This window comes from Mixophyes fleayi, chromosome 3, assembly GCF_038048845.1.
Source record: "Mixophyes fleayi isolate aMixFle1 chromosome 3, aMixFle1.hap1, whole genome shotgun sequence".
NCBI lineage: Eukaryota > Metazoa > Chordata > Amphibia > Anura > Limnodynastidae > Mixophyes > Mixophyes fleayi.
This window is the reverse complement of record NC_134404.1, coordinates 190597994-190614823: the sequence shown is the minus strand read 5'-3', so window position 1 is coordinate 190614823 and position 16830 is coordinate 190597994.

The following is a 16830-nucleotide window of genomic DNA, read 5'->3' as shown; positions in this document are numbered from 1 at the left end:
TTGTTGTACGCTGAAGTGGGGTTGCTGGTGCAGTCCAACATGAAGCATCAGCACAAACTTGTGTATCACACTTTGTCCATACATGGCAAGTCTCCTGGAATGTCCGGGAGACTCCAGAATTCCGGGTAGGTCTCCCGGAATCCCAGGAAAGCTGGCATTTCTCCCGCATCAGAACCGGCATGGAGTTGTGTATGGGCGGAGGGATTGGGGTTTCGCGAACCGCGGCATTTTGGCCCCGCCCCCAGTGACGTAATGCCTGCTTTGGGTCATTTTACCAATGTAAAATGCAGTCAATTTTGATCACCTCACAGGTCACAATATTATTTTCATACACTCTCAAACAAAGATTGCAGCAGTTCTTGCCAGTGATAAGAATAAGACCATTGTCATGCCTGGGCATAAGACCAAAAAATCCACCTCTTATGTGTGGAATTATTTTTGCACAAATCCTGACAACAGTTGTCTAGCCAATTTTAGCATTGTAAAGCCACAGTCAGTAGAGGTAGGGACCTTAACCATATAGGAACCTTATCCATGTTATGCCATTTGAATCGAGTTCATGGAAAGCTTTTGTGAAAATCAGATACTTATGCAAAAAAAATAACAACAAGCAGTCCAGCATTAGCTACCTCCCTTCTCTCAGCTAGATCCCAGCATCTGCCATCTACACCCACAACACCTTCATCATAAATATCCTCACAAGTGATCGGAGTTAGTCCTGCATCCAAGTTTCTAAGGCTAGATGACTCCTCCCCTATCCAGGACTCCTTAGAAGAATCCTTGAGCGTTAGGCCCACTGCTGATGCTCCTGCTGCTGGGTGTGGATCTTAAACCCAGCAGCAGACCAAGAAGAAGACTACTAGTAGTTTACAACAATTGACTGTTAAACAATCCTTAGCAAGATTGAAAGCTGTCACCCAGTCGCAAAGCGGATCAGAGACGCCATGGCGACTATGCTAGTATTAGATCTGCGTCCAATATCCACTATTAATGCAGCTGGTTTTAGACAGTTACTTGAGGTCTTCTGTTCCCATTACCAAATTCCATCACGAGACCATTTAACTAGAAAAGCTTTTCCTCACCTCTACCAGTAAAAATGTGATTATTGGGCTACAAAATGCCATTTTACCCACTGTACAGTTAACCACAGATATGGGGACAATCGGAACTGGGAAAACTAAAGATTATATGACTGTGACAGCCCACTGGGTCGTGATTCGCCTTCACCATCAGGGACAGCAGCAGCATGTACCCAAGAATGTCACATTTTTCAGAGGCAAGCTACTCTGTATCATTTGCTTCACTAAGAGGCATATTAATATTATTATCGTAGATTTGTAAGGCACCACAGTTCTCCACAGCGCCGTACAGTAGGGAAGAGAAGGACATACATAAAACAGAACATACGTAAAACAAGAACAGACAAAATTAATGGAGACATTAAAACAAAGAGTATGGAGGACCCTGCTAACTAGAGAGCTTACATTCTAAAGGGAAGAGGGCACAGCTGAAACAAGAGGAGCAAGTGTGGAGATTGGGTTAGTTGTGAGGGTGCGCTTGAGTCAAGTGATTCACCTAATTAGACTTTTTCAAAAGCAGCAAGAGAAATTGAAGGAGGAAATGAAATAAAGCAATTCCGCTAATTATGTTGGACTTGTAGATTAAGTACTTTATTCGCTTTGCCAGGATTCAAGAGTTATCAACATCTTGAAATCGGATTGTTACATTTTGGTAACTGTGCTTGATCCTAGGTTTAAGAGCTATGTCTTCTTTCTTTCCAACTGACCCAGATCTCAAGAGATCTCAAGAGATGCAATGAGTTCCTAGTGAACAAGCTGACATCTCAAGTGGTACATGACACAATGACGGCTCCTTCAGTTTCTCTGGAAATTGCTGCAAGGAAAAAACTTAGCTTTCCCAAGACTTCCAGTGTTGATGCAGGTGAGTCTGCACAACATTGTGACATTTGGTCTGGTCTAAAAGAATTGCCCAAAAATCGTGACAGTTCTTCCGTAAAATGAACTACAAATTCCATGAGGAAGGCCATTATCGGCAAATACATCAAAATACACAGACTTCTGTGATGGTGGATTCCAGCGGGCATGAAATAGTAATGTTCGAGGATAATGTACACACTGATGAGGGTGAATATGATGACAGTGTAGATTGCAGGTGCTGAGATCTAGCTGAGATGGGAGCTAGCTGATGGTGGTATGCTTGGTAATATTTTGGGTAAAATGGCATGTTGGAAATTTTATGTTTTTCTACAGTAAACTTTCACGTTTATTAGAGAGATGTTTTTTTCTTTAAAAAGCTATAAGATTTTTATTTTGGTTTCCCTGACTTAAAACCACTATGCACTTGAACATAGGCTTTAGCACATAAGGTAGAGGGATTAGTATCATCATGACTGAGACTAGAAACTGACAAGAACAATGTGACTGAAGACTGGAGAGTGACAAGGACACTGCCACCCCTCCTGTTTCTGTATGAGCTGTGGCACAGTAAAATGTGACTGGAGACTTTTATTAAACACTGCCACCTCTCCATTGTACTGAGCTATGGCACAGTACAATGTAACTCAGATTTTGAAGAATACTGCCTGCCCTATTATTTCTATTTCAGCAATGACAATTAGCAATGGAGCTGTCCTGTTGATGTGTGAGCTATATAACACCGTACAATGTGACTGCAGATTTAGTCCAAGACTGCAAGACCCATTATTTCTATTTCAGCAAAGACAGTTAGCAATGGAGCAAGGGAGCTCTCCTCTTTGTGTGTTACCTATATAACACAGTACAATGTGACTGCAGATTTAGAAGACCAAGCCTGCCAGACCTATTATTTCTATTTCAGCAATGACAATTAGCAACGGAGCAATGGAGCTCTCCTGAATGTCACTGGAGACTTTGAATAACACTGCTACCCCTCCTCTTTTATTTCTACCTATGACGCTGCCAAACTGCACTAGAGACTGCCAAGAACCATGCTACCCCTTATGTGTCCCTCTGTGAAATGGTGCTGGATCGCTGTGGAGGGCAGTACTTATAGAATCTAAAACTCGCAAGATCCGACAATGTAACGATAACATTTTGCCTCGTTTTCAATTTCGAGGTCGTGCGAAAGTACCAAGCCGTCTCGACTCGGTACTCGGATCTGATAAGTTTGGGTGTGTTCGGTTCTTGGGGATCCGAGCCTGAGCATCTCTAATGTTTTCCTATTGGTTTATCTGTTTTCTGACTATGGATACTCCTTGTTGTTATTTATCTGCATGCCTCCACCATGGCTTGATTTATGACTTTTTATCACTGCTGCCTAACACGGTCCTTTGCTAGTTTTCTGGTTTATCTGAATATGGGTACTCCTTGTCGTCCTTTATCTGCATGTCCTGGCAGCTACTGACCTTTGCTAGTTTTCTGGTTTGTATTTGTTTCATGATTCGGTATATCACTCTCTAGTAATTCAATAATAGAAGGAAAGAAGTAAACTTCCAGGTGGAACTCCTTTGAGGTCTACAATCTGTGGTCATCTCACACTCTGGACTATTTCACCTTGTGGAGTCTTCTAGCATAGACCAATGGGGCCAATAGACTTCATGAAAAAGGAAGTCAATGCCACAACTAGAGCCATAGGTGATCCATTCTATATTCCCAGGCTTAAAGATGGCACTAGGAATGCACTTTTTACATTAGTTATACACATTTGTATGTATATTGTACTGTACACTATAAATACAAGTATTGACAATTTATTAATAATTCCATTTACCAATAAGCAGTGGAGGGCTGGCAAATTTCCACCCGGGGGACAAAACTTGATTCAGCAGCCTATTTTAAGGGGAAAAAAAGCAGGTGGCCCAATGACCCAGCCCAAGGTAACCCACTTTGCCCACCAGCCCAGCCTGCCCCTGCCAATAAGATAGAAATCACTTAGACCTCTGATTCTTTAAACATGCAACACTTAAAACATCCATCCCATTTTATACTGAAGTTATTGTCTCCTAAATCTGATTCTTTTCTAATAGTAAACCAAGCAAAAATTTCTCAAGCAATGGCCAGCAACATTGCTTTTTTGTAAATGTCAAGGTTTATTAAAGAATAATTCCATCTTCCAAATACCAATCCGGTGGCTCTCCCAAAGGCTCTCAGTACTATGTACTCAGCTTTTGTACTACCGCTTGTAGCAGTTGTGTTGTTGGTAATAAAAAAGATATTACTTATAAACGTTCCTATAATACAAAAAAGGAACTGATGTGAGTGAGTTCTCGGTACAGTGGAATTAGCGGTGCTATATAAATAGCTGATGATGATGCTGATGATGAAAATGCAGCCTGTTTACAACTAGGGTGCCACTACACCCACAATAGTATAATATTATTACATATAGTGTAGAACACTGGTGCAATTGTCAAACTTTTGGAAAAGGCAGTTCAACTTTAAAATATCATGTATTGCACTCACATTGGAAAACATACACATTCATTATCTGCTCACATATGTGAAGATGGAAGTGCAATTTATGAAAGGAGCCAGCTGAGGGGATCATGTTTTTGGTGAAGACATAAGATAACACCTACACTTTTGTTGCAATCCTAATAGTGGTGGGCTAGGTGGATACATATTGTTTTAGAATTACTACACTAAATTGTGATTCTCTTTTTTTTTTCTATGCATATGGCCACCACTTCACACCAGCAAAAGAAGATTTCAAAGGGGATCATGTATGCTTTGAAAATTGTCCCATTTGATATATTTTAAAATCGAACTGTCTTTTCCAATAGTTTGACAATTTGTGCCAATGTTTTACACTTTATGTGATATTAGTTTTGTTGTCGGTGTCTTTTCACCAGATAATTCCCATTCATATGAATGTAAAGATGGTGAAGGTGCAACAACACCTGCTCAGACTGTTTGTAATAGGCCTGACTTAGATGAAAAGATAACTACAGTATATCCCCACACTTTTTCAATTTGAAATAGTCACCAAGCATGTGACTAATTGAACTCACATTGAAAAGATAAAATTATTAGTTTGCAATGGCAATGTATAGAAATAAATATAAGTAACAAGGCAAGAAAATCATAGAACAGCTTAAAGAAATTCCTAAGAGCTCAAACTTTTATTTCTTATATGGTACGATTTAGCTTCCATCATTGTTGCAGACTCTGTAGGATTAACCTAAATCAAGTCCAAATATGTGTAGGTATAATTTGGTATGGTTTCAGACTGCCATTTACACTGATGATATATTATATACACATTGTGCCATGCCTCACATAAAGACATTTTATTACCCTTATGTTTTTCCTTAAAAGTAATCCATTAATCATTTTCAAAATAATAGACTGCAAATATGCTTTTGCTCAGCAAGTCTATAATGCCATTTATTTTATTTTTTCTAAACTCAGTTTTCTTGGCAAAGTCACGCAGTATTTGAAGGCTTAGCTTATCAGGGAGCTTCAAAAAATGATTGATCATTTCACATGCTTTTATTGAAGTGTGCAGGCAAGCTCTATTACATTCGAGAGATGAAAAAGTGCTAGGTTCTTGATAGCAATTTAACATTATACACTCATATACATTGCCTGTTTTAAAGGAGGAAATTGTATTGGACAAACATAAAAAATGTGGAATGTTCCTTCCAACTTAGGCATCAACAAGGCCATCAACAAAGCTGCACCAACATACATCTCCTCAATTGTCTCAAAATATCTCCCAACTCGGCAACTCCGTTCTGCACAAGATCTGCGTCTCTCATCCACCCTCATTACATCCTCCCATTCCCGGTTACAGGACTTTTTTCGTGCTGCACCTACTTTATGGAATTCTCTCTCTCACACAATAAGACTCTCCTCTGGTCTACAAACTTTCAAGTATTCTTTGAAAACCCACCTCTTCAGACAAGCCTATAATATTCCTCAACCACCCTATTAACCTCACTACATTACCCTATTACCATCCATTACACAATTTCACACAAGACAACTACCCCCTGACCAACATTGTTGTGTGACAGGATCATTCAGCTTATGAGTCACTTTTACCTTTGCAGTTTGGCTGGGCCGAAATGCAAAATGTAGACTTAACCTCATGTGTCAAGCTCCCATTGTCCCATAGATTGTAAGCTTGTGAGCAGGGTCTTCTCACCTCTTTGTCTGTTTTACTCAGTTTGTTTATTAGTTTACTATGTTTGTCCCCAATTGTAAAGCGCTACGGAATATGTTGGCACTATATACATAAATGATGATGATGATGTGGTACTAGTTAGATATATGGCAGCACATACTACGTTACTACATGAAATGGGAATTATATGCATATCCTTCCTATAGGGAATGTTTTATATTTATCAACATTTGTAGGGATTAAATTAAAAGCTGGGTGCCAGGTAAGTAATATTTTAGATTACCAGTAATTTGCATTCTCAACTGTGCATCAAGTATCAAGCACCAGTTATCTAACAGGTGAACCATTGACTTCAATAGGGGGCAATCATAGAATATTGATTTCTGTTTTTCTCCTCTTCTATATAATGTGTATTATTTTTATTGTTACATTTTATTTACAGTTCCACTATTCATAGTGCATGCTGTACACTGTATTCAGGGATTCTCCTAGATAAAGGATGACCACATACTAACTTTCACTCATGCAAATTATAATCTAAATGCTCTTTATACAAATGCACATTTAAAAATGTGACATAGATTTCCATATAGTAAATGGAAATAGCCTTAATAATATGAATCTACCATGCAATTAGTAGTTTCCCATCATAATTTTTTGTTTATAATAGCTATATTTTATTGCAGTAATTAAGAAACATAAAAAGTATGGTACACAGATGCTCCAGCATATAATAATTACATGGAAAACAGGACTTTCCTATAAAAAGAAAGGCAAAATACCACCCTAATTAGTCTGCCGTTAGAAGATTAATACTATGTGTCCACATGGCTGAAATCATGTAACACTGATTACACTGTGTGGCGGTGTTTTTTTAGCGGAAGGGACTAAATCTTATTGTATGGTATAATTACAGTGATGGATAATCAGGCATAAATGATGATCATGATGTAATAAAGGTGTTTAATGGACTAGGGCTTCTTTTTTGCAATAAAATTAGTGGCATTGGACCCGCCAGGCCCCGTAGCATCTGCGTGTAGCTATAGCAATAGTTACACTCTTGTTTCTAGCAATGCAATTTCAACTTAAAATAAAAGTTTATCTTCCTTCTAATTTAAAAATCTGGAGCACAATGGTACACAGTAGTAATCACTTGGTTGTGGTGGTTTAATGCTTATGTAGCTGAATTTAGGGTTTGTACAATATCTTATTAATTAAAACACAAAAGTGAAGTTCTTGATTATATTTCATATAAAGATAACAGTGCTAAACATACATATACCGTACTTCCCCATGTATAAGACGCACCTTTTTCCCCAAAATTTTGGGTCTAATAACTGGGTGCATCTTATACAGGGATAGTAGCACTTACCCTGTCAGATGACTCCTCTGTCCGGTAAAGTCTTCTCTCTGTCTGATCCTGATGCTGGAAACCCGATTAAGGTCCTCTCTGCGATGTCCGGATGTCCTTTCAGGACCTTGACAAGGATTGTCAATGTCCTGAAAGGACATCCGGACATCGCAGAGAGGACCTTAATCGGGTTTCCAGCATCAGGATCAGACAGAGAGAAGACAGAAGACTTTACGAGACAGAGGAATCATATGACAGGGTAAGTCAGAATTCACTATAGCGTTGTCTCTCCTCTGTATAAGCTGCACAAATACTCTGTGAAAAAATTGAGGATAATGTTTATCCTCAATTTTTTCACATGACTTATATAGGTGCGTCTTATACAGTGGAGCGTCCTATACATGGGGAAATACGGTAATAAAATTAGATAAGAGACAGTTTGGCTCCCTTGTACACAGGGCCGCCATCAGGGGGGTACAGGGGGTACCCTTGTACCAGGCCCGGGCTCACCAGGGGGCCCGTTGTCTTCAGCCTGGCTGTCACTGTGACAGCCAGGCTGAAAACAGCAGCGAGGACGGGACTGGAGCACAGCGGGCAGTGTCGTAACTGTACCTGCAGCACTTAACTTCTGCAGTGGAACGCACGTGCGTTCCACCAACAGGAAGTTCGGCTTTTGAAACGCAAGTTTGCATTCCAAATGCCGAGCTTCCTGTTGGTGGAACGCACATGCGTTCCACTGCAGAAGTTGAGGCCTGGAGTCTCTCTCTCTCCCTCTCTCCCTCCCCCCTAATATTATATATATATATATATATATATATATATATATATATATATTAGGGCCCCCCTTAACTTACTTTTCAATCGCCTAAGTCCGAACCCCTCCACAGAAGAGGGGACCAGGGAGGGAGCCGGATCGTGACCACAAAAGGTAAGGTTTTTTTATTTATTTTTTTCTACAGGATTTTTTTTTTTCATTGCCATAGGCCCCCTTTCCCCCTCGGCCCCCGGGCACCTGCCCATCATACCCAGTCGGAAAGACGACCCTGGTTCATCGGGGGGGGGGGTCATCGGGGGGGGCCCTGCCTGCTTTATTGTACTGGGCCCCACGAATTCTGATGGCGGCCCTGTTTGTACATAAGATTTGCATTTCCGTGCTGAGCATGTATATGTCCATATAAAGTTTTTGCATATTGTTTACCTTGTATCCTTATGCCTGGAGAGGCAGACTGGGGGTAGGCAGCTGTGGGCAATCGTAGGCCAAGTACAGTAAGGATGTGCTCAAATAACACATAACACAACTACAAACAAATGTGTTTGATGTTAGATGTTGTATCCGCAGAAACACCTTTTGCATCTCTTAAGGTTGCTGGAGGGCAAGGATACGCAATGATGATGATGACTATTAGTTGCACTGTATATCAGACCCACAGAAACACTCCAACATCTTGTGGAAAGCCTTCCTAGTGGAAGCTGTTATCACTGCAAAAGGGAGACCAACTCCATATTAAAGTATATGTATTTGAATACAATATCATTACAGTTCCTGTTGGTGTAATGGTCAAGCGTCCGAATACTTTTGTCCATATAGTGTATTAGTGTTGTGACTATATTATAGCAAGTTGTGGCATATTTGCATTACTTAATTGACTTCATTTGGTCTACTGCAATAAAAAAAAATTCCAATTGATTTTAAAGAGGAATAAAAAAACACTTGTTGGTGTTTCATTTGTGTTTGTTTTAAATTAAGGTTTTATTTCTTTTTATGACACTTAATTACATTCTTATATTGTGGACAAATAGTGTGATGTGATTTTAGTATTTACTACTCCTAACACTGTCAAACCACATCACATCTCTATGCTATCTCTATGGTTTATCTACACTATCTCCATTCTGTCTCTAAGTGATAGTGTGGTGTATGTGTACACAGTCTAAGGCCTGATGCATACTTTGCCGACCTTGCAAATCTCTCCACCAGCAGATCTCCGAAAAGAGGTCATGTGACAGGGGGTAGGTGGGTGTGTGGTGATGCTAGAGCCCTGCCCCCTGCTAGGAAATGCCAAAAATCACAGCATTTCAGAGCAGGGGGTGAGGCTTAAATATGCAAAATTGCACCATTAGAAATTCCAGGACAGTGGGTAAGTATGCTGACATATACCTGTATGGATGCCTCTTGATATACGTCCAACTGAACATATCCATGTAAATATACTTTTTTATTTTTTTTAACATCCATACTTTCCTACATACATTAAGAGCACAAATGAGTCCACCAATAAAAGAGCCACAGTGTGCATACAGTTACAAAAATAATAAGAGACAAGCAGCTTTCCAGACAGGCATGTTTTATTGGAAATGTGCTGTCCCCAAAACATGACACAGTTGTTATCTATTTCTTTCATGTGGATTAGACAGAACATATAAACATTTTCCCAGCTGGTACAAATTACATTTATGTAGGGTTAGGAAATTGGCTGTAGTGAATGTAATGCTTGCTGAGCAAACAAAAATTGCTGCTGGGCCCAGGATTCTTGGCTCCACTTCTCAATGAAGTGTTGGCAAGATCACTCGGGAATTAGGTTTAACACATAAGACATGTTAGTTTATCATTATCATGAAAAACCTAAATTATGTTGAGATTATTTTAAATGTACTGTGACTGTGCATTGTCATCACCAATACGGTTTACTAATAGTAATGCTAAGTGAAGAGGGATTGTGTTACAAGTCTATATTATAAAGACATATAAGTAGCACTGGAGTGTCTATTGAATGAATATCTCATAAATAGGTTCTGGTTTGAGGCCACTATACTGGTGGGGACTTGGTAAGCCCTAGCCAGGTACCAGTTTTATCCATAAACAGGTATAATCTAAAGCACGCTAATCTTTATGATTGTCTAATAGCGAGTTTTTGCTAAGGTGTGTTAGGATATATAACACATAAGCCAGTGGATTCTAAACTTTTTCAGTTCAAGGCATCCTTACGGTCTCCAAAATTTTTTCAAGGCACCACTAAGCCAAAATAATTACTAAGTAGTCCCCCGCCTTGCTTACCACTGGCCCTGGCCGCGGCACCCCTATGAGATCTCCAAGGCACACCAGGGAGCCTAGGCCCACAGTTTGGGAACCACTGACATAAGGAAATGAATAGTTATAACATGTTCAATGTGCTCACAGAGAAGTGTTCTCTCAGTGAAACTGTTAGGATGTTTCAAATGACCATAGATGTAGTAAATTTCTGTAAAACAATGCTAAGCTAATAGCAATGTCCACAACATGAGCTCAAAGTGAGTGTCACAATCTGCCTCTGTCTGCAGTACAGCATCTCCTCTGTGGCTGCTGCCTTGCCTACACCAGATCCCGCCTGCAAGGGGTTACGTTATCTTCATTAGATTGGGATCCTAATCACCTGTGTCTGGCCTTTATAAGTTGCCTTTTCCAGCAAACTGGGTCAGTTTATCAATTGTCACTGATCTCTCTAGTAAACTTGTGTGATCTGATCCTGATTTGTTTTCTGGTATCTGACTCCTGTTTTTCATTGTATTGCATCTATTCCTGTGACCCTGACTTTGAGTTTGCTCATGTCCTATAACCTACTCAGTTGTGGATTGGTTAGCTCCTAGCTAAACCTGGTTAACCTGGTATCCTGTACTTGCAGTTATCAAATTGTGCCTGATATCCAACTTCCCCAGCTTCCCAGCTAAACCTGGTTGGCCTGGTATCTTGTACCTGCAGTTATTGTATTGTGCCTGGTCACCAGTAACTCCAGCTTCTCAGCTAAGCTTGCAGATCCCAGTATCCTGTACCTCCAGTTCTCTAACCGTGCCTGGTATCTAGTAACTCCAGCTTCTCAGCTAAACTTGGAAATCCTAGTATCCTGTACCTGCAGTTCTCTAACCAAGCCTGGTATCCAGTAACTCTAGATTCTCAGCTAAACTTGGAGATCCTAGTATCCTGTACCTGCAGTTCTCTAACCAAGCCTGGTATCCAGTAACTCCTGCTGATCAGCTATACCTGGAGATCCCAGTATCCTGTACCTGGTCTGAAGTCCAGGCTGTGTGCATTGCATAATAGTGTTAGTGTTCTGTTCTGCTATTGTGCATTTTACATCATAAAGCATTGTGGGTTGTCTTGTATCTTGGGATGATAATGAACTGTGTGACATTATGCCCTGCACATTGCTTTGTGCACAGAAAATAGAATTCCTACACCTTTTTTAGAATAAAGAATTCCCTCGAACTGCCCTGATTTTGGAGAGACAGTTCCCAATTTCTCGGGACTGTCTTGCTAGTCAGCACTATTGTGGCATGTCCCCCATGTGATGTGGCCCCACTCCCAAATGTAACATGGCCAAATTCTCTGTCCTGAATTACTAAATTGAAACATTGAGAAGTATTGCTGTGGAATTAGTGGCGCTATATAAATAGCTGATGATAATGTATATTTAAGTAATGCTCTTTGTCATATGCAAGCTACTTACAAGTGATATAAAACTGCAAATAAGTGTTTGTGTTTTTATTTATATTCTTAAATTGGTGTGGGTTATAGGAACTTGTTTCCATTCATGGGCTAAAACCTAAGAGGGAGAGACTAAATTACATTGTTATCTCTTTGATTGTCTCTAAATTATTCTGCTCTACCCAGGAGGTTTTTATGGATAGAGCTATCCATAGATGTAGCTTAAAAAGAGTGCCCAATAACATAAATAATATCCAACAAACAAACCCTTCCTATTCTTCATGGTTCTGTGATATCTCAGGACATTGCAACTGGGTGACAGGAGTCTCAGCAGCTGGGATAAGATTGAATGACGAGAAACTAGGACACAGGAAAATGTCATATTTTCTCAAACATCATACTTATAGGAGTCATGTCTGGTATGTTAACGAAGGGAACTTATGACCGGTTGTGTGGAGGTAATATGATTGTTGTAGGACATTCTGGTAAAAAGTTAGGCCAGTGTAGAGAGAAGAAAATGAAAAATAAATCAAGGGCTATGAATCATGTAATAAATAGCATCAATGTCTGTACTGCAGCTCTCAAGTACAGAAATCTGAATCTGTGAGTAAACTAGAGGAATAAAAAGAACATGGCGCTGTAACATGACAACACATTTAATAAATTAATAAAACAATAATAAAAATGAATAGTAAAAATCACTGTGAATCGACACTTAGTAATAAATATATATGGCAGCCCAAATGACAGCAGTATGAGATCATAAGTAATAACAGGCTTCTGGAGTAAAGGAACAAATTCATAGCCCTCTTGTTCAGGGTTAAGATAGGTCACCTGATCCACTAATATTCAATAAAACCTCTCATACTCATTAGCATACGGAAGTGAACCGCAACAAACCATTCATCAGAGTAATGTTCATTTAGCAAATGGACATATACTCCAGCAAACAATTTAAAAGAGTAGAAAACAAATGTAAGTACTTATCCATCCGGTTATCAGCTAGAATGTCCAGAGAGATAACGAGGAATTAATCCCCAGTTGGTCCATAGGATAACCGGTGACACTAAATCATTGACAAAAAACCCCGGGGTTTAAAAAAGTATAACTCCGTCAAGCCGAACAGTAATTGCGTCTCCAAACTCGGGACTGACGCGTTTCTCCATCCAATCAGACGGTTTCATCAGAGGAAATGTATCACGAGTCTCCATAGCTGCTGTTTATATGCCAGTCGGTAATCATGTGATCCCAGCCAGCCAATCAGTAGATGATTCAGATTGTTCATATTATTAAGAGTGCTATGAATAAAGCTGAATAGTCGTTGTTATAATAATGTATATCAACAAACCAGGACAGCCATATGACCGATATTTGGATGATAAATATTAAATGAGTCTATTATTTCAGCTCCGTAAATAACAACAAAAATTAAACTGTCTACTCATCCAGGCCATGTACAAAGGGCAGGTATATAATATTTGAGACATATATTTGTACAGCCAACATTATATCATAAAAAGTAAAGTAATTCATGTAAATACATTATAAATACAATAAGATATTTATAATCATGATATATAAATAAAAAAAATTACATTTAAAACCAGCACTAAGAAATAAGAAAACATAATAATTTGAACAATGTATGACAACCTAGATCCATATAAATTCCTATACAGTAATATATAAGGACAAACATGCCATAGATTGACTCCTGTTGTTTTAAACCATTATAAACAGGATGTCCATTACAAGTAACTTATCATTAAACCCCCTAAAAATAAAAATATATATACGCTATTTCTCCGTCTTTATCACAGGCGCTTCACTTCACTTCAAATAGTCTAATCTCACATCTGGACCCTGTAGTGTGACTGACCAGTTTTGGGCTAAATGAGACCATATCATTGGATTTGTGTGGTGTGGAGAGGTTTGTGCTGCTATTTGCACATGTTAAAACAAAACTTCTATTGCCTTTATGTAACTTGAGTTTATCTCCCTCCTCAGCCTAGTAAATGTTTTGTAATGTAGCAGTGTCTACAGCCTGAAATTAAGAACCACTGTGCAACTATTGTTAGGAACCCCTCCAGCCAGTACAGCAAAACTCGAAGTCTGCTCCGAAAGTCTGGTGCTCACTGTTGCCCCTAGTGATGGGGAGAGACTTGGCTGCACACAAACAGAGGGTCGTGAGATGTGCACTGGCTGGGGAGAACCCAGGAATAGTTACAGAGGTCGTAGAGTAGGAAGTGCAGGAGGGAGTCTGGTGAGACACCAAGTGGATGGTGTCAAGACTGATATATCACTCGTGGCCACTGGAATAAATAAGGAACAGTTGATAGAAAAGTCCCCTGATACACAGCGACTTCTGTACCAGTGCTTGTCCGGAAAGGAATGGAACTTGCAGTGATAGGTAAGGATGATGAAACTGAACGTAGGCAGTAGCCAAAGGTAGCTACAACCCACAGTACCGGTGAGAGTCCAGAGATTTTAGGGAAATAGTTCTTAGGCGGTTGCCAGGGGTAACTGCAACCCACAGTACCGGTGAGTGTCCAGAGATTTTAGGGAAATATATCTTAGGCGGTTGATAGAGGTAACTGCGACCCACAGTACCGGTGAGAGTCCAGAGATTTAGGGGTAAAAGTTATTAGGCAGTTGCCAGGGGTAACTACAACCCACAGTACTGGTGAGAGTTTGTAATTGAAGAGAAAACGTTCCTTGGCGGTTGCCAGGGGTAACTACAATTATAGGCACACATGATATATGTAAACAGTCAATAGTACCTGTGGCAAGGTAGATTCCGGAGCCACAGGAAGATTGTTGAAATCTGAGTGCAGAGATGTTGCAGTGGCTGCGTCTCCATATAAGATGGGATAGGATGAGAAGAGGAGCTGCAGATCACGCCGGAGCCATGCCTGGGAGCACGACTTTACCAGGGTCCAGGAGATAACTGACTGGAACTGGTGAGCAGATAGTAGAATCGTCAGGAACAAAATCAGGTCTGGTACATGGGATATCAATACAGAAGAAGAGTCAAAGCAGAGCTGAGTCGGTACACAGGGAAATCCAATGAAGAGTAGTCAGGAACAGAAACTTTCTGGTACACAGGAGTACACGGGAATACACTAAGCCGGCAGGAAACAACAGGAACAGGTAACAGGTCAAACACAAGGGAGCAGAACACTAAGGTAAATGTATTACTGGCAATCCTGCAGAGGATTAGCCGGCTATTTAAGGAGAGCAGAACCAATGGGCTGTAGATAATAATGAAGAGCCAGGTGAGTGAGCTCAGAGAAACAGGCTGGCCAGATGAGGCATAATATAGAAATGATAGCATGAATTGAGGGCAGATTCTGACAGAGAACAGACGTAACTGACCCTATCTAATACCTATCTAATCTATCTAGCTAATCTATCTGCCTGATCTACCTAAACTAATCTATCTAATCTATCTAAGAACTAAACTAACTACCTATCTAAACAACCAGTGGCTATCTAATCGATCTATCTACCTATCTATCTACCTATTCACGAGGGATTCAGAAATAAAGTCTCCCGCAGCTCCAGAGTCAACGAGTGCTTGGGATTTAAAGGATTTGGTAGCAACGGAAACTGAAACATCAAAAGCACAGACTTTTAATTTCGTAGAACAAGGAGAGGACTCCAGGAACCCTAACCTTATCTCCCCAGTATTGGTTAGAGCCCGGCATTTCCTGGGACATGAATTGAGCATATGCGTGGAATCAGCACAATAGATACAAAGTCTATTTTTTACTCTTCGGTCCCTCTCCTCTGAAGTTAATTTGGAGCGACCTATCTCCATGGGTATCACCGGAGATGAAGCTGGGCGAAATTGAGATACAGAGTGAAGAGGCGCTTTGAAGGAAGTTACTTTTTCGGAATCATTCTCACGAAACCTCATGTCTACACGGAGGCAAAGGGAAATCAAATCATCCAAAGAGGAGGGTACTTCTTGTGAGGTCAGTGCGTTTTTAATTTTATCGGAAAGCCCCTGCCAGAAGGCGGCGATCAGTGCCTCAGCGTTCCACTGAAGTTCAGAGGCTAGTATCCGAAATTGAATGACGTACTGAGCTACATTGCGAGATCCTTGGCGAAGACGGAGAATGCTGGATGCAGCGGAAATAACACGACCTGGTTCATCGAATACACTTCGGAACGTGGAAATAAATTTGGCACTATCCTGTAATAATGGGTCATTTCTTTCCCACAGAGGGGATGCCCATGCGAGAGCTTGTCCGGAAAACAAGGAAATGAGATAGGCCACTCTGGAACGATGAGTAGAGAAATTTTGAGGTTGGAGCTCAAAATGAACTGAGCATTGAGTAAGAAAGTCCCTACAGGTTTTGGGGTCTCCATCATATTTTGACGGAGTAGGCAGGTGTAGCATGGAAGCAGTAGACACCTGGGATGGCACAGGGGAAGAAGATGACGACACGGGAGGATCAACAGTGGCTGCTATATTTTGCACAGAAGTTACTTGGGCGACTAAAGTCTGATAACATTGCAGCAACTGTTGTTGACGAACATCTTGTTGTTCCATACGGGTAACCAGATACCGCAGCATCTCTATAGCTGTAGGTTCCGGTCCTGGGTTTGTCATGGCCTGATCTTACTGTCACGGGCACTAGGAGTCTTTACCCAGGGATCACCAGATGATGGACTTACCAGAGCAGTATAGGTGGTAATATGGTACTCTGGTAGCGGGGTGATCACGGAACAGGAGACAGCAGATGGTAGAGAATGCTCGTGGAAAGTCTATGACTAGCAGCACTGGTAATATGTAGTAATAGTACACGAGGAACTGAATGGAAACGTGAGGGTAGTCAGTGGTCTGCGGATAGCAAGTTGTACCACTGCTATAGTGAGGAGGAATGTC